Consider the following 18,956-nt stretch of genomic DNA (forward strand, 5'->3'; position numbering starts at 1 on the left):
GTGAGTGCTGTGTGCACAGTGCATCTCCACAGTGTGCCCTCCTGCTGGGCACGTGCCCTGGTGTCCAGGGCTGGGCTGTGGCATTGAAAGTGCAGCATAGTGGCAGTTGCTTCATCTGCTATTCTGCATTTGGGAACTAAAAATAGGCGGTGCCCAGCCCTGCTCCAGTGGGCAGGGGACTGAAGAACAAGCCCCACAGGGCACCCTGGCCAGGCCTTGGGGTCCTATGAGCTCATGCAGGCTGTGCTCAGCCAGGGTAGGGGGAGGCCGAGGCCCTGCCCATGGCCCCATGCTGGACACAACCAGGCCTGATAAGGTCAAGCAGGGAGTAGGGGCCGTCCCTCCCTTGGCCAGGGCCAGCCAGCCGGATGTGAGTCAGCACAAGGGCACAGGCTGCCGGGCCTGACCACAGCCTGGTGACAGGGAAGCCCAGCGCTGGGCTGCCTTCCTGGGTAGGCCTGGCATTGGCGGGAGGAACCACCTGCCAGGTCAGCCAGGCTCTGACCTCACTCTCCCCCTGGAGGAACCCCACCTCCTCTTCTGTCCAGAAAACCCCTGGCCAAGGCCTCCAGCTACTTCCCGCTGGGTCTGGCTGGACTCTTGACCTTCGGAGGGCTGTCCTTGGCTGCCTACCCTGTGTGGGGTGCCCCCAGGGCTTCTGTGACCCCTTCCTCAGGAGGCCCCTGACTCCAGCTCCTAGCTCGCTCTTGGGGGCCCTCACCATGTCCAGACCCAAGTTTCTGAAAGCCCTGTGTGTCTTCCCCATCTCCGTTTCCAAGGGGCTCCCTCCGGGCTCTCAGTCACCATGCAGGAGGCCCTTTGGATACCAGGAGGGGCCCCAGCTGGGCACAGGAAGACCACGGTGAGGGAGGCATCATCAGACTCTTTTGTACTGGAGATTGAACCCAGTACATTGGCATTGTGCTACATCCCAGCTGTTTAAAAAAATTTTTTTTTACATTTTTGAGATTGAGTCTCCTTTTGTTGTTAAATTGTCTAGGCTGGGGTGACCTTTCCACCCTCCCGGCTCAGTCTCCCAGTAGATGTTTCATTTAAACAGATGAGGATGTTGAGGATCAGGGAGGTGGTGTGACTGGCCCGAGGTCACACAGTACAGAACGGCCCAGGCAGATCTTGAGAAATGTTCCTCGTATGCTTCCAAACAGCCTCGTAACTCTGTGGTGACAGTGAAAGAGGAAAAGTGGCCCCAGATACCCGCCAGTGCTCCAGCACAAGAGGGGTTCCACCTGCAGGCACCCTGGCCAATGAAGAAGTACCATTTGTTTGTTTTTTTGGTACCAGGGATTGAACTCAGGACCTTGCGTTTTGGAGGCAGGTGGCGAAACCACTGAGCTAAATCCCTGGCCCCAACACATAGCTTTTTAAAAAAATGTAAATTCAGCTGGCCTGCCTCACAAGGTTCTGAGTTCCATCCCCATACCAAAAAAACAAAAAAACAAAAAAAGAAAGAAACAGAAAAGTAAATTCAGGGGCAGAGCATTTGCCTAATATGTGTGAGGCCCTGAGTTCCACCCCCAGCACACTAAAAAAAATTTTCTAAAAAGAAGGAAATTGAGAGAAACCCGTTCCCTCCAGGGTCACACTGTGACGGTATTAGCTTCCTACTGCTCCTGTAATGAGTGACGACAAACTTGCTGGTTCAAGCAACACACTGCATGCCCTTCCGTTCCCAAAGGTCAGGAATGTGAGATGGGCCTGGCCCACGACTTCTTTGCCCCTCTTTCTGCCTTCCTCTTGCTCCCACCCGGTGCCCTGGTACCTTGCAGATGTCTCTGGATCTGAGTCTGGCTTCTCTGTTCCTATTTCTGCATCCACATGGGGGGGGAACCCCTGTGATCATGCTGGGTGCACCTACATGGCCCTGGATAAGCTCCTGATTTTAAAGCTCAAGGTGCCAGGAATTCAGTGAGGACACGTCAGCCACCAAGCTGGGTGTGGTGGTGCATGCCTGTAATCCCACATTCAGGAAGCTGAGGCAGGAGGATCTCAGAGAGTTCAAGGCCAGCCTGGGCTACATAGTGAGTTCAAGACCACCCTGAACTACACAAGAAAGACCCTAACTCAAAAAACAAACACACACACACCATCAGCCACCCAGCAACAATTGTGGTAGCTTGTAGTAGCCACAGTGGAACAAAGGGGTCAGAGGCTTCCTCCATATAGTGAGACTCCTTTAGAGTCTGAATGTATTTGCACATTTCTCCTGTAACCAACACAGCAGTTTATCTTCCTGCCCCTTTGCTGTGTGACTTTAGGCAAATGGCCTAATGTCTCTGGGCTCTTCATTGGAAGGAAGTAATGGGGTGCTAATCCTTGCCTGAGGGATTCGTGTGGCCTGAGGGGACACTATGAATTGCCTGGGTATCTCTCCTGCAAACCCGACCTTTCTCAGGAAGTACTGGGAGTCTCAGATACAAGCTCTGCTGGGGCTGCTGCAGCCCCTAGCTGGACCCAGGAAGGCGGGGGGGGGGGGGCTCCCAGCTGGAACCAGGTGGTCGGCCATTCAGGAAAGCAGACAGGCAGGAATGCGGGGGTGTGGCGGCTGCACCTGCCACGCTCACTCGCTCACTCGCTGCTGCTGCTGGCTCTGGAAGGAACCTGAGGCTGGCCGGGCCAGAGCTGGGCTGTCACAAGCTCCAGGCTGCGAATCCTCAGCTGAGAAGGGGGAAGGACCTGGGAGGGCCCGGCCCCACCCTCAGGTTCGCCGCCTGTTTCCATAGCTTCTGATGTGTGACTCGGTTTCCCCTTGTGGAAAATACCGACTGTAACTACCGCATCTTGAGTTGTGGCAAGGATTGAAGGTGCCCGAGCCCCTGGGCACCATAGGGCCCACCCAGGATTAGCTCCCCCCATCCTCTTGCTCCCTGGGGAGGGGACCCCTAGATCTCAGGAACACCTGCGAGTGGAAGAGGGAACAATGGAAACAAGCAAACAGAATAACATCTCGCTCGCTAAGGAGCTAATATGCTCACACGGACAACAATGAAACTGCGTCAAAGGGTACGGAGAGGAAAGCCCTCCCTCCATTTCTCCCCCAGTGGCCGAGAGAAGGCTTTGCTGTCTTCCTTCTGCCCTGGACGGGACGCCGGCAGAGGTGGCAGCCGCTCCCATCACAGAGCACGGATCCGGCGGAAAGCGTGTCCAGCCCCGCTGGCACCGAGGCGGATGGATGCGCCATTGTTACTTAGCCGGACTTTTTAAATCAAGGGAAGTGTGGAATCTAGAGAGCTGGCTTGCATGTGGGCGCTGCTGCTTTCCCGGGACTTTTCACACGATTCTCCGCCTCTCTGGCCCCACTTTTCCTATCTGCAAGGTGGCTGTATCCATTCGTGAGATAAAGTCGCCAATTGGGGTCTGTAGGCTGTACCCTCGATCAAACTGTGTTTGATCGCAACACTTTTCCAAAGTCTGGAGATTTCACATTAAAATCCAGGTTTCTGGCTTTTTTTTTGGTCAGGATCTTTCTATGTATTCCAGGCTGCCTCGAATTCACTTTGATTTTCTTGAGGGCTAGCATTACAGACGTGCGCCACCACACCGGGTTGGATTTCTGACTTCCAGCACCAGCCAGCTGAGGTCAAGGCCTAGCTGCCCCTTTGGATGGACAAAGGTGGTCATTTGGCCTCAGTCCCCACCGTTCCCTATTGCTCCCTTGGTGTTTGCAGGGGGGTTAGTTATGCAGATCTAATGGATGCTTTGTGAACTGCGTCCCAGCATCCCGCACACCCGGCTTCACCCTCTTGGAGAGTCTGGGGTCAGTAGGCAGAACCTCAACTAATCCAGTTCCAGTCCCAGACCTGAGCAAGAGGCCCCAGGGCATTTCCCCCACCGGAAGGGAAGCGGAAGTGCCAGCACCAGGTCCAGGAAGGGCTGTGGGCTCCCAGCCAGGCAGCCCAGGCTTCTTCCCTAGGCTGGAGCCGGAAGCTGGGTCACTAGCACCTGGAATTCCCATCTCCTGGTCCCCAGGATGTAGATTCCAGTGTACCCCGGCCCCCACGCCTTCCTCTTCCCCACCTATGTTTGGCAGCCACATCCTGCCTTCTAGGGGTGGGCCAGGCCTCAAGGGGAGACAGGGACATGGGTGGAGTCCCCAGGGACCTTGAAGACATCCTCTGTCCAAGGTGGCTGAAATCTTCTCTTAGTCCCAGGGTGCCTTGGAGCACAGTTTGAAACACACTGATGGAGCCCATTTGGTAGATGGGAAGGCAGAGACCTGGCCTCTGGTGGAGAAGCCCCCTTCCGAAGGCTGTGAAGGAGCCTGGCGAGTGGGTCGGCAGCCCACGGCACCGCACTCTGTCCTGTCAGCCCCAGGGCTGCTCACGGATGTCCAGTAGAACAGGGAGGTATTGAGGGTCCATCGTATCTGGTGGGGCACCCCACTTCTTCAAGCCTCCCCTTGCCTCATCTGCCAAATGCCCACCTGGGAGTGTTGGGGTGAGGAGGAGGAGATGACTACACGATACAGAGAACAGGGACTCCTGTCTCTGCCGCTTGCTGGGCCTGGATGCCCAGCTTGGGATGCTTTTTTTAAGGGCTCTCTTTTTCTTTCTTTCTTTTTTTGGTACCGGGGATCAAACTTGGGACCTTGTGCTTTCGAGGCAGGCACCGAAACCACTGGGCTAAATCCCTGGCCCAGGGCTCTCTTGAAAGATAATTTACATACCATAAAAGTGCACTCATTTAAAATATATGATTCAGTGGTCATAGTACTTCCAGAGCTGTACAACTGTCACCACAATCTAATTTCAGAACATTTTTAGCATTCCCCCAAAAAACCAGACACCCCCTAGCAGTCAATCCCGACCTCTTCTCCCACAGCTCCTAGAAACACAAATTATGTTCTGTCTCTGGATTTGCCTGGCTTTGTTTGTTTATTTGGTTGGTTTGGGGTTTTTTTTGGGGGGGGAATCAGGGATCAAACTCGTGTCCTTGCGCTTGCACAGCAGGTGGAGAAACCACTGAGCTAAATCCCTGGCCCACGGTTTTGGTTTTTTGAGACGGGGTCTCGTTATATGGTTCAAGCTGGCTTTGAACTCACCATGTATTCCAGGCTGGCCTCAAACTCATGGCGATCCTCCCGCCTCCACCTCCTGAGTGCTAGTATTACAGGCATGTGTCACCATGCGAGGCAGGATTTGCGTGTTTTGAACATTGCAGATAAATGGAATCTGTGATATGTGATGGCTTCTTTCCTTCACACAGTATTGTAGCACGTGTTAGTCCCTCATTCCTTTTTTATGGCTGAATAGTATTCCACAGTGTGGCTCTGCTCTATTTTCTTGTGTGCTCCTCATGGACTTTTGGGCTTTTCCCACCTGTAGCTATGAAGAATAATATTGCTGTGAGTGTTTGTATACAAGTCTGCGTGTGCATGTGTTTTCACTTCCCTTTTGTATATGTCTAGGAAGGGAAGTGCTATATTATGTGGCAACCCCACATTTCCCATTTTGTTTTGTTTCGTTTTCCAGAGACGGAGTCTTGCTAAATTTCCCAGGCTGGTCTTCAGCTCCTGGATTTAAGTGATCCTCCTGCCTCAGCCTCCTAAGTAGCTGAGATTACAGTTGGGTGTCACTGTGCCTGGCTATTAGGAATAATTTTAAGATATTATTTTTGAAAAAAAAGTAATGCTATTTTTGTATTAAAATGAACCCTGGGGTGGTGTGGACTTGACCACAGAATTCACCTAGTCAAAATAAATAAATGATTAACATTATGATGAGCTGCTAAATGGTTTCCCAAAACAGCTAAATGATTTTATATTCCCACCAGCAGTAGATAAGGCTGCCCATTTCTCCTCATCCCTGCTACTTATTCTTGTCCTTTTGGGGTGGTGGGGTCTGAACCCCAGGCCTTGTGCATGCTAAGCAGGTGCTCTAAACCGAACTGAATCCCCAGGCCTAAACCACTCAATTCTGAATGACCTGGCTCCATCCCTTGAGAGCTGTGTATTTACTGTTCAACACTGCTTATTTCAGCGTCAAAACTGGGCTCCCCTGCTGGCTCTGGGCTTGCAAATAACACTGAAATGTTACTCATCCAGATAAGTCTCCTCCTGTGATCACTGAGGAAAGAGTAACGTGTGGCAGGAGCGTGGAAGTCAAGGGTAAAACTTGAAGCAGCTGAAGGCCGGGATTGCGGTTCATGGCCCATTTCCCTGGATGCCAGCGCCGGGCAGCACCGCTGTGCTTATTCGCATTCATCTTTTCTGGAAAAATGTCCATCCGGGCGACAGCCTCTCATTTAACCCTCAACCACAGCGTGAGACCAGAACTGCTGTCAACAACACCCACGGTAAGGAAATCAAGGTTCCGAGTGGCACAGGGAGGGGGCAGGGCTTCAGCGCGCTGGGCGGTGGGCATGAGGCTCCTGGAACGTGACAAGGCCCTGGGGTAGAGGGTGTCAGGGACAGGGCTCAAGGTCTGAGGAGGCCCCCTCTGCAGGCCCTAGAATTTAGATCTGGGGCTCTTTAACACCCAGGCCCCTCGTCCCTGTATTTGACCAGTATTTTAGTGCAGAATTCTGCCGTGCTGGAGGATCACCCAGGATCTGAGTTCGAGTCCTCCTGCTGTTATCAAAATGCTGTGAGGCAGCCAAGTGCGGTGGTGCAGACCTGTAAGTCCGGTGCTCTAGGAGGCTGAGGCAGGTGGATCAGATCAAGCCCACCTGGGAAACTTAGTGACTTAGTGAGAAGGGCTGGGGATGTAGCTCAGTGTGAAGGTGCTGGGTTTAATCCCTAGTACTGAAAAAATGCTGTGTGATTTTCTTTAGACCCTCAACCTCTCTGCTTTCAGCTTCTTCACTCGTCAGTGAAGGCCCTGAGTGGTATTGGCCACCAGGCAGTGCTGTGTCTTCCAGCAGCTCTGGGGAGCAGGCTTGGATGAGGGTTAGGGTGGACAGGGCACCAAGCTTGGGGAAGGGACAGCTGCAGCGCCCCCAGGCCTGCCTGGCTTATCACCTGCTGTCTCAGCCGCTCTTCCGTGCAGCTCCTTGGGTTTCAGCCTGGAGTCTGAGATAGCATGGTCGTGGGAGACCTGGGGCAGGTGGGTGGCCACACTGTGGGCGCCTGGGCCTGGCTCCTCCTGGATTATCTGTGGCGGGGACAGCGGGAACGTGAGAGGTTGTTATCTGCCACTTCCCTCCGGAGATAGGCAGCTCAAAGCCCTCTTGTTCTGTCCTGATGCCCGAATACCCCTGGCCCCGGGGGAATGGGGCACCACCTGAGGGCTGGGTGGCTTCTCTCCAGAGCCACAGGTGGGGACAATGAGTGGGCAAGGGGTCAGAGGCAAGGAGGACTCCAGGGCTGACATACTCATGCCCCCCGCGTCCTCACTGAGCATCTACTATGTGCCAGGACATAGGGAGATTTCAAAGCTGTCCCACCCAATGCAGCCTGGGCACTGAGCAATTCAGGCACCAGGGACCCCTGGCTAGTACAGGCAGTGACCCCCTGACAGTTACAGGGTTAGGATGGGGGCATTTGGAGCCTGGAGCAGGGAGCATGGCCATGTGGAGCCTCTGTGTTTCAGGATTTCAGCAACCTGCAGTGGCTTCCCCGTGATCCCAGTCTACAGTGCCTCAGTGTCACCATGTCACGGTGAGGAGCCAGGGGGCAGAGACAGCTGTGTGCAAATGTACCCTGAGTGGGTGTGGGAGCTTTGGTTCCCCGGCTGTGAAATGGGGCTGAGAGTGGCTCACACTGCAAGCAACAGGACAGAGGCAGCCGTGTACGGTGCTGCAGCAGGTGAGGAGGAGGGAAGACATTGTTGGGCTTTGCCCATTTCCCTAACGGCGGCCATTTCAAGTGTCTGGGTCAGAGCATGCGCTGATGAACGTGGGAATACAGGCGTCCCAGGGCCCATTCTAGTGCTGGGGACATATCCTCGAGCAGGGAGCCCACGTCCAACAGGACACAGGCAACTGTGGGCATCAGGGGGCCAGTGGTGGGAAGGGTGTCTGCATCCTGGTCCTCAGAACCTGTCGCTGTTACCTCATGAGGCACAAGGGAGTCTGCAGATGAGATCGAGTTGAGGGCCTGAAATGAGAGGCAACCCTGGGTCACCTAGAGGGCCCCAAGTAAATACGAGGTCTTTATAAGAGGGAAGCAGGCTGAGCCGCACACATTACCACCATTAAAAATTCACAATGGAGTTGGGCATGGTGGTGCACATTTGTAATCCCAGGATTCCAGGAGGCTGAGGCAGGAGGAACAGAATTTCAAGCCCATCCTGGGAAATTTAGTAACTTAGTGAGAACCTGTCTCAAAATAAAAATAGAAAAAAGGGCTGGGATGTAGCTCAGTGGGAAGACCCTAGGTTCAATCTCCAGTTCTGCAATAAATAAATAAATAAATAGGAATGAATCCAATCTTATGGAACTATAGATTTTAAATGAGTGAATTATATAGCATACAAATTACATCGTAATACAGCTGTTTAAAAATCACACACAGGGGCTGGGGATTTAGCTCAGTGGTTTCACTGCCTGCTGCACAAACGCAAGGACCTGAGTTCAATCCCTGGTACCAAAAAAAAAAAAAAATCACACATGGAACCAGGCATGGTGGTACACGCCTCTGATCCCAGCACCCAAGAGGCTAAGGCAGGAGGATTGCTGCAAGTTCAAGGCCAGCCTGGGTTTTACATAGTGAGCTCAATGCCAGCTTGAACTATATACCAAGACTCTGTCTCAAAAAAATAACAAACAAGTAAACAAACAAACAAACAAACAAACAAAAACCCCCCAAACTAAACCCCAAATGGAGGACATTCTGCACAATCCTCAGCCAGCATACTTTGAAAAGTGTTGAAATCAGGAAAAGCAACTACAGATGGAGGAACCATTGCACATGGAAGTGACTAAGGAGACTTGACAACCAAACGACACAGGGTCCTGGATGGATCCTGGGAGAGGAAAAGAATGCTGGTGGGGTCAGAATCCAGTCTGGCTTTTAGGATCAAATTGATGCTGTTACACACTCCACAGTTACCCAAGGTGTTAACATCAGGGAAGTTGGGTGAAGGGTATATGGGAACCCTCTGAGCTATCTTTACTGTTCTATAAATCTAAGCTCTTCAAAATGAAAATTTAACGTGAATAGAGGGAGGGGAGCCAGTCAAAGTTAGAGAGGAGACATGACAACAACAGAGGAGAAATCAGAGGGTGGTTTTGAAGATGTCGGCTATGGGCTAGAAAGACGGAGAAAAAGGCCACAACCCAAGGGACCCAGGTGACCTCTAGAACCTGAGAAAGCACGAGGGCAGATTCTCCTCCAACTCTGCCAGAGGAGCACAGCTCCACCAGCACCCAGGCCTTCAGAATCATGAGATAAAAATGTGTAAGTCAGATCGGCGAGGTCTCACATGCCAGGAATCCCAGCACTCTGAGAGACTGAGGCAGGAGGATTGCAAGTTCAAACTCAGCCTGGGCAACTTAGTAAGACCCTGTCTCAAAATTAAAAAAAAATTTTTTTAAAGGGTGGGGATGTAGCTCAGTGTGAAGGGCCTGGTCAATCCCCAGTACTAAAAAACAAAAAAGGCATAATTCACCACTGTTGGCTGCTATAAGAGAACACCTGATGCTGGGTAGTTTATGAAGAGGCTTTTTGGCTCATGGTTCTGGAGGGCAGGAAGTCCCAGGGCACAGCAGCAGCCCTTGCCTGGGACCCTGGGAGGTGTCTCATCTGGGGCCTCATGCTGGCCCAGCAGGGAGGAAACAGGGAAGGGCAAACTGATGTGGGTGGGAGAGAGAAACCTGAGGGGTAGCCCTGCTTTGTAAGAACCTGTTCTCAGGGTAGCTGGTCCAGTTCTGCAAGAGCAGAACTCAGTGTGCTAGAATTAGCCCAGTTCTATGGAAAGGCACTAATCCCTCCTGATGACTAAATCACATTAGGGACCTAGCCCCAGAATGAGTTTTCATGGAGACAAACTTTCTTCAAACCATGCACCAGGCACCAAGGCTGTGGTTGTTTGTTACAAAAGCCATGGGAAACTAACCCAGGACACTCAGTGACAGCTGCCAGTGATGGGCACATGGTGAGGGCCCAGCCATGTTCTCTAGGCTCCTTACCTGTGTTAGCTCAGCGCATGCTCAGGTGCCCTTTGCAGGACTACTGTTATCCTCATTTCACAGATGAGGAAAAAGGCACAGAGTGATTAAGTAAGTTGTCCAAGGGTACCCAGCGGCCAACAGCAGAGTGAGATTCTCCCCCAGGCAGGAGATGGCTGCACCCCGCTGCCTGGCCTCACCAGGCCTGGTCATCTCATACCACTGTGTGGGGCAGATGTTGTCACCCCATTTTACAGATGGGAAAACTGAGGCCCAGCAAGGTAGAGCCCCTTGCTCAGGGTCACAAAGCCAGGAGTGTTCCCAATCTGCTTCCACTCTGCCCCTCTCCTGCCCCCATCCCCTTTCCCTGCAGTCCTTGCGTAGCAGTGTCCTTGTCAGATGTCCCCTGTACACTAAAGCCTGAGGGACATCCCAGCCCCACTGTTCAGGCCAGAAAGCCACCTTCCCTCCGTGGACCGGGAGGCAGTCTTTGCGGGGAAGGCTGGGGACCCAGCCCTGGCTGGGTACAGGACAGACAACCCATGGTGGCCCTTTAAGGGGGAGGGCACCAGGCTGAGTGGGCGGGGCCAATGGGTCCTTTTATTAGGAGGAGTGGACCCAGACCACAGCCAGTAAGACAGAAGCTGGGACATGCCTGGGATTGGGGTTCCCTGGGCCACCACCCATCCTGCAGCCACAGCTCTTCTTCCCTCCTCTCCTAACCCACACAGATGTCCTGTGGGTGGTGGTGGGGACTACAGAATGTGCTTGTCCCTGGTGGCCCAGGCTCCCTCTCCCAAGCAGGTCCATGCCCCTCTGAGCCCTCTGTGAGGAGGGGGTGGCTCAGCAGAACAGGGGAAGGGAGGAGCTGGGGTGTTCTGGCAGAGGACACCAGAAGTCCCCAGCCAACATTTGAGTCTCAGCTCCCAGCCTCTTGTCTCTGGGGCCCTCTGAGCCTCCCCTGTCTGTGGCAGGCCCCATACCTTGGGGCTGTTGGCTGAGTGCAGTTGGGAGCCTGGCCATCTCCTTCCAGATCCTGCCTCTGCCTCTTGCAGCTCTGTCACCTCACTTTTGTCACCTTCTTGTCACCTGTCCCCCCAGCTGATTCACATCACCAAGGCCCATGGACTGTACCCATGTCCTCAAGAAGGATACCAAGGGGGTGAGCACAAGGTGCAGGAGGGGGCCGGATGGAGTCTGGGCAGAGGGACACAGGGCCTCAGGGACCTCTGGGAATAGGGCCAGGGTGGCCAGGTCTGGAGTGTCCAGAATAGCCAGGAAATCCAGGCTCTGGGGACATCTCCCAATTTGTAAGGGAAGGCCTGATGTTGGAAAACAGTCCGGACCACAGAAAATCTGGCCTCTTGCCCTGCAAGATGCCAAAGTCACCTCAACCCTCTGGCTTTTCCTTGGGTGACATGCAAATAAGGTGATATGCAAATGAATGCCCAGATTTGCATATAGCCAAAGGCCTAGGAGGTGGGGAGGCACCTGCCCTTCCTCCCGTTTGCTTCTTCCCTTCAAGCCTTGCAGATGGAAGAACCTTGAGGCCACGGCATTATTATTTCCCTGCAGCATCTTGGCCTAGACTTGAGCTGGGCACACAGTAGGTCCCTCTTATTGGTTGAGTTAAATTGAATGAATGAAGGAAGGAATGAATGAATGAATGACGAGAGGGAGCGTGATGATGAAGAGAGATAGGCTGCAGAGGAAGGAGTGTGGGCACTGCTGGTTGGCCATGACCTCTGGGGTCTCTCTTTGCTTATCTATAGAATAGGTGTGGCTCAGGTCCTCCCAAGACCACTGGACCAAAGACACCAGGGCCCCACCTCTGCTTCGTGATCTTGGGCGAGTCACTTAACCTTCCTGGGCCTCAGTGTCCTCTTTGCAACAGGGCAGAGATGACTCACTGACCCCGTAATTCCATCCCAGCCAAAAAGCTCTCCCTAAATATGGAAAACAGAACACTTTTTGCCCGAAGATATCAATCAGACTCTATTATTTATAACTTCAAAAAACTGGAAATAACTGAGACGTCCAACAATAAGGGTATGGCTACATAAACTATGGAACTTCCACTTGACAAAATATTAGGCAGCCAATAAAACTGAGGTTCAGAGAAAGGAAAAAGACACCAGGGTACAGATAGGAAAAGGCCCATGATATAATGGCAGGTCAGAAAAAAGCAGGGTACTACCATTTTGCCTTTTTCATTTAATATACAGTATGATCTCAGCTGTGTTTTTAAAAAAGTCCTCCAACAAAAAACTATGGGAGGAAATACATCAAACCTCAACAATGATTGTCTCTGGGTGGTGGAGCCGTGGGTGGTGATTTTTCTTCCTTATTTTGACTTTTCTGCATTTTTTCAGATTTTCATGAGTAAGCATGTATTGTCCCTTTTATAGTAAAGACGCTAAAAATGGGGGGAAAAAGCATTTGAATTTTGGGCATGGGGGTCAGTGCTGTCTAAGATCTGCCCGGGGGCAGGGGAGGCTCTGGCCTTGGAAGGGGGTAGGTGGGTGTTGGAACCAGGGCTGCCCGCATGATCTTGGGAAATCCTTTGGGCCACAGGGGTGCCTTGCGTCAAATGGGGCCTGGTCATCTGTGTGGCAGGGTTAGGAAGATCAGGACCCGGCTTAGAATGTCATGGTTCTTATGAGTTCCCAGGAAGCCCGAGTTCTGCTTTTAGACATCCCGGGAAAGATGGCGGCCTTCTTGCCAGGGAGTCCCTGGGAGTATTTTTGGCCCTGGAGGTACAGATGTTCTTGACTCATTTTGGAAAATAGAAGTGGGGTGATTTCCAGAAACGCATCACCGCGGGGGAGGAGTGTGGCCAGGAGTCAACGTTCGGGGCTGTGGGCAGGCTCTTCCCCCACCGTGTGACCTTAGGCCTCAGCTTCGAGACAGGCACTGCTCACAGGGATCACTCGGAACCCTAAACTAGGGCCCCAGGATCCTGAGAAGCGGCCCCTTCCTGGCACGAGTCCCAGAAAGTCTGGCCTGTGGCCTATTTCCAGCAGGGTTCCCCTGGAAGGGTGCATGTGTGGGGGTGGGCGTTTCCCAGGGGGCTCCGGGAAGCTCAGTGCATCCTGATGGGATTGCCTCAGTTTCCCTCAGTCCCCTCTGTGGCAATCTAGGCCTCAGAGGGGCCAGTGGTGGGGAAGACAAGGGTGCCTGGGTGGAGGGATGCACCCCACCTCCAGGCCTGGGATAAAGCATGCGCCTGGCACATGTGCACGTGTTCCCCTCAGCAGGGCTTCCGGTTGCTGAGTCCTGGGTGTTACATGGAACCCAGAACCTCGGTACTGGATTCTCCGAGGCTCCTGATCCGATACACGTAGAAGATGTGTGTGCGGAAACATGTCCCGGCCCTGTAGACACACGGCAAGGACCGCAGACCTGATGATGACTCACGTGTGCCCAGTACTTTCCACGGGCAGCTCTTGGCCAGCGCCATCTCAGTGAATATTGGGAAGGGTTCTGTGAGTTGGCCTCTGAAGCTCTTCACACATAGATGGGGATGGTGGGGAATTGGAGCTAAGAGACCACCCAAGGTCACACCAGCAGTGAGGGCCAGGTCAGGATTTGAACCCAGACCACCTGGCTCAAGTCCACCTTAGGACTTGTGCTCTGCTAACAGGGGGACTCTTCCAGCTGCCGCTCTGGAAAATTAGAACTCAGCGTAGATCAGAGACTTCCCAAGGTCACACAGCAGATGAGCTCAGGACCTAGATCTGGTCTCAACCTCTGGGTTTGAGGAACGAGCTCTTTGCATGCGAGTGTGAGTGGGGCCAAAGGCTGATTGGACCTGACTGACTTCCTGTTCACTCACTCACTCATTCATTCATCCTTCTGCCTGCGCCAGCCCTGCACTAGCCCTGGGGTATAAGAGATGACCAAGCCTCGTTTTCTGCTCCTAACCTAGGGACTTCCAGGAGGAGGCCACAGCTGAGATCTGGTCGAGTAAAGAAGGGCAGGAAGGGCGTTCCAGGCCCAGAGAATGTCTGATCCCCTGGGAAACCCGGGCTCTTGGGAGGATGAGGAGAGGGGAAGGAGAGGGAGTTTCTAGGGTCTGAGGTTGTGGAGGGCCAGTAGGGGTCAGGGTGAGGGGCCGCTGCTGGGCCCCCCATCTCTGCAGGGATGAGGCCGCTCCTGTAAGGACGTCAAAGGAGGGGAAATGCAGTCTAGGAAAGGATGTGGCCCCTGCCTTGCTGGGTCATCTGGAAGGAGAAGTGAATGTTGGGAGTGGGGCTGGGTGGACAGGAGGGGGCGACTGAACAGCACCCCAGCGAGTACCTCAAGGAGGGGAAGGTGGGAGAGAGGCAAACCAGCTCCCTGGTTTTCTGACAGCACCTCCTGCCACCCTGGCCTCATTGCCATTTCTCTAATGATATGCTTGTTCCTACCACAGGGCCTTGGCACCTGCTGCTCCTGCTGCCCACAATGGTTCTTTTAACCATTTGTCTTTCCCAGTGTCACCTCCACAGAGAATCTCCTGGTGCCTGTGAGGTGCACTGCCCAAACCCACAGCAATCACTCTGTCCCCGACACCACCCATTCCTCACTGCCCTGTGGCTGTCTGCTCACTTGCCTCACTTGTGCCTCATCCATCCCCCTTCTGGGACATGAGCCCCCTGGGGACAGGGCTTGGTCTCTTCTGCTCGCTGCTGGGAGCCAGCACAGAGCATGGCATGCAGGGAACACTCCCCAACACATCACTGAGCACTGGCCAGGTGCCGGGCACTGTCCTTTGGGCAGTAACTCAATTAATTAGCTGTGAGGCAGATCTGGCTGCCTCTGGGGTGGGGGTATGCCCATGTTAGATGCATGGAAACTGAGGCACAGAGAGCAAAGTGGCTTGTAGGTGGCAGGCCTGAGATAGGAACCCTGGAGGTTTGGAGAGCCCAGCAGGTTTGGATACTCATTGTTGGTGGGAATGTAAACTAGTACAACCACTATGGAAATCAGTGTGGAGATTCCTCAAAAGACTAAAACTAGAAACTCCCTTCAACTCAGCTGTTCCCTTTCTGGGTATCTTCCTGAAAGAGCTAAAGACCTCATGTTACTGTGATCCATGCATACCCCCATTTATAGCGGCACTAAATCCTAGAAGCAGCCTCTATGCCCATCAGCAGATGAATGGATAAAGAAAATGTGGGTTTTATTTTAAGTTTTGGTGGTGCTTCCCAGCTAGGTAAGTTCTCTAACCCTGAGCTACATCCCGGCCCTGACTGCTTCTGTTTCTTGGCTTCTGTACTCAGCGCTGCAAGACGACAGCAATGCAGCTGTCTCTGGGACCTGCTGAGTTCCTTCCTCTGGAACACACACCCTGGGCTGGGATGGCAAGGCCATAGAATAGTTCTCCAAGTCTTTTGAGGAATCTCCATGCTGTTTTCATGATGGCTGTGCTGATTTATACTCCTACCAACAGTGTGTGAGAGTCCTCCTTTCCCCACATCTTTGCCAACGTGTGTTATTTTTTGGTTTTGGTGACAGCCACCCTACATGGGGTTAGATGACCTCTTGTGTGGTTTTGATTTGGATTTCGCATGCCTGCTTTGGCAGTACGTATACTAAAATTGTAACGATTTGGATTTCCCCCATGATGAGTGATACTGAGCATTTTTCATGCTCTTAATGGCCGATCCTTTGTCTTTGGAAAAACGTGGTTCAGATGCTTTGCCCGCTTTTTAATTGGATTATTATTAATTTTGCTGACAGCAATCTGTCTTGAAAGACTCAGGACCCTTTTTCTTACCCTCTTACCACCAGGGGTTTCAGTTAGGTGGAAAGGTTCTAGAACTATTCATCTATCCATTCATTCATTTGCACCTGTACCTTGTGGCAGGCCCTGGTCTGGGCACTGAGGGTAAAGAGTAAACCAAGTTCCTGCTGGCAGGGTGCTCAGGTAGTGAGGGAAGAAGAGAGATGGATGGGGAGAGGAGGAGGCCTCAGTGGTTTTGAGCAGCACCCAGCAGTTCTGCAGTAGGTCAGGACCAAACAGTGCCCCCTGCAGAGTGAATCCACTCACAAGGTAGCCTCTTAGAACAACCATAATCATCTTATGGAGCCTCAAGGGAGGGAGCATGGACCCCTGCTCCCCACGGAGGAAGGCCAGTGCTGTGTTGTGAGGAAAGATGTCATGTGGATACCAGTGGACTACACACTTGCTGCCCAGGTCAGCTCCATGAACTTGCACTTCCCCTCACTGTGCAGACTGGGGAAGGCTCTGTCGGGCCGGGAAGACAGCCTTGAACAAGTGCTGAGCGGCCGGAAGGCTGGCCCGGGCTGCCGTGTGGTGTGTGTATTGTGTGCACACTTGAATACTCATGTCCCCATGAGCACATCTCTCTCCCACCCCAGCCAGAATGGTCTCTTGAGCCTTGGCTTGGGAAGGGACTGCAGGCTCCGGACAGCCTACACCTGGCCGAGGATTCTACTCACCACCTGTCACCTGTCACCCATCACCTTCTGCTGACTGGCTGCCCCTCTCCAAGTCCCATGCAGCAGTGGAAGTGGCCTCTGCAGAGGCAGCTGGGGTCAGGTCAGTCCTGGGCTTATGAAGAATTCTAGGAAAAGCAAAATTATGGTGCTGGAAGGCAGGGGGTGGCTGCTGGGGCTGAGAGGGAGAGGGACAGTCTAGGTGGAGCCCTAAGGAAGTTGTTTTGGTTTTGTTTTGTTTGCAGTACTAGGGGTTGAACACAGGTCCTTTGCACTGCACTACACCCTCAACCCTTTTATTTTTTATTTTGAGACAGGGTCTTGCTAAGTTGCTCAGGCTGGCCTCAAATTTGCAATCCTCCTGCCTCAGCCTCCCAGTGCGCTGGGGTAACAGGCATGTGCAATGCCCAGCTACAGAGGAACTTTCAGGATCAAAGAGAGCGTGTGACATTCTGACTGGGATGGTGATTATACGGCTCTCTATCCATCTAAGTGTGGATCATTGGTGAGTTTTGTTGTGTGAAATTCCACCTCAGTAAAGTGGACATCAGCCACCTAGCCTTCCTGTCTCCTCATTCATCCAAATGCTTCTTCAGCATCTACTGTGTGCCTGGCACCAACTGGACACGGGGCCAGCAGCAGCCAAAACAGAGTCCCCATCCTCACCGGCCAGGAGATGGCTGGAAAGTGATCCCTTGGAATAGCATGAGTGGGAGTGGGGACACACTAAGGATGCTGAGGGGAAACCAGAGCGGCCTACGGAGCCAGGGTGACCAGGAGCTGTTTCGATGCTCTGTGACCTGTCCCCTGCCCACTTCCTCCTCCCAGAAGGTTCCCTTTGAGTGTGGGGCCCACAGTGGTCTGGGTTGGGGCCAGGCCGGGACAGAGGACGCTGGGACCTGTTCCAGCAGAGGAGGTAGGAGTGAGGAGGGGACCTGCCTTTGGGCCTGGACACACATTCCCGCCAGGACATGATGCGCACACACACACACACACACACACACACACACACACACACAGACACCTGGCTCCAGCCCGGGTGCAAAGCCACAGCCCAAAGTTGGTGCCCATGACTTCCATGTGCATCCAATGGCATCCATGCCCTGGGCACACAGCCTCTGGCACAAACACAGCAGATGGTGCACACACACTTGCACACACCTGCCTACACATGTGTATGTGGATTTGGGGGTGGTGGTACTGGGGATGGAACCCAAGGCCTCCTAGCAAGTACTCCACCAGTGAGGGCTGAGGTTTACTGAGCACTTCTTTATTAGCAGTGGTATCGCCATCTTGCCAGCAGCTCTGTGAGGCAGGGCTGTCATCAGCCTATTTTGTAGATGAGAAAACAGAGGTTGCAAGATCTAAAACAGACAGAGGTGGCCTGGGAAGAGAAGCCAGGCTGCCGGTCTGGGGTGTGCTGTCTGTGGCTTGCTACAGAGTCCTGGGTGGGGTCAGGGATCCCCATTTACCATGTTTCCTGCCCATTAGGAAGCCTGTACCCAAGTGTGCTCAGCCCTGATAGCACACAGAGCCCTCTCCCGCCCTGCAGGGTGGCTCCCACCCCATGGTACAGAAGAGAACTCAAGGGACAAAGGTCAGTCATGGTGCTTGAGGTCACACAGGGGTGTACTCCTCCATGACTCCTAGTCCTGCTGTTGGGTGGAGTGGCCTCAGGGGACTCACTCCATCATCCTGCTGCCCTCTTGAGGGATGAGAGCCTCATGGGTACCCTGGGGCAGAGTTCAGCCTCCTCCAGGGGGTAGAAAGCTCCGTGTGGCTTAGGGGAGTGGGTCAGGGTGGAAGGGGAGTCACCAGCACAGTAGTCTCACCGGTGCCTGTCCCATGGGGGTGGCCTGCCAAGCCAGGCACAGGGATGACTGAGGATTCTACAGCCCAGACCCCCGAAGGTAAGAAGGGTTGACAGGGTGAGTGGCACCACAGTGGGCTCCGTGCAGTGTCACCTGGCACCTGCCTGGGTGTGGAACAAGGGCCCAGGAATGTGGCTCCCTCCTTCCCAGCTCTTCTGTCCTCCACAGGAGGCTGTGCCTGGCCAGCCATTGTTCCAAGGTTTAAAAATAAAGGCTTCTTGGCCTGGGCCCTGCTGGCAGAGGGGAGGGGGCAGCTCTGGCCTAGGCCTGAAGGGCATCTGGCTGGCAGAGGGGGCCTCACCCACTCTACCATCAGCCCAGAGCAGGAGGGAGTCCCCAGAGAGTCAACAGCGCCCAGCTTCTCCTGCCAAGGAAGGCACCAGCTGTCGGGGTCAGGGTGCAGCAAGAGCCCAGCACCCTGGGCCCAATGAGGGGCACATGAGCTCCCCCCAGAACCCTCTGTCACCCACCACCCATTCACCTAAGAATAGCAGTGTTACCCGCCGCGGCTCAGACACCACCATTAGACCAGTGAAAACTCGGAGAGGCTTAGTAACCTACTCAAGGCCACACAGC

Source organism: Heterocephalus glaber, unplaced genomic scaffold, assembly GCF_053883595.1.
Source record: "Heterocephalus glaber isolate CG9 unplaced genomic scaffold, H.glaber_assembly_v1.0 deba00001444, whole genome shotgun sequence".
NCBI classification, from domain to species: domain Eukaryota; kingdom Metazoa; phylum Chordata; class Mammalia; order Rodentia; family Bathyergidae; genus Heterocephalus; species Heterocephalus glaber.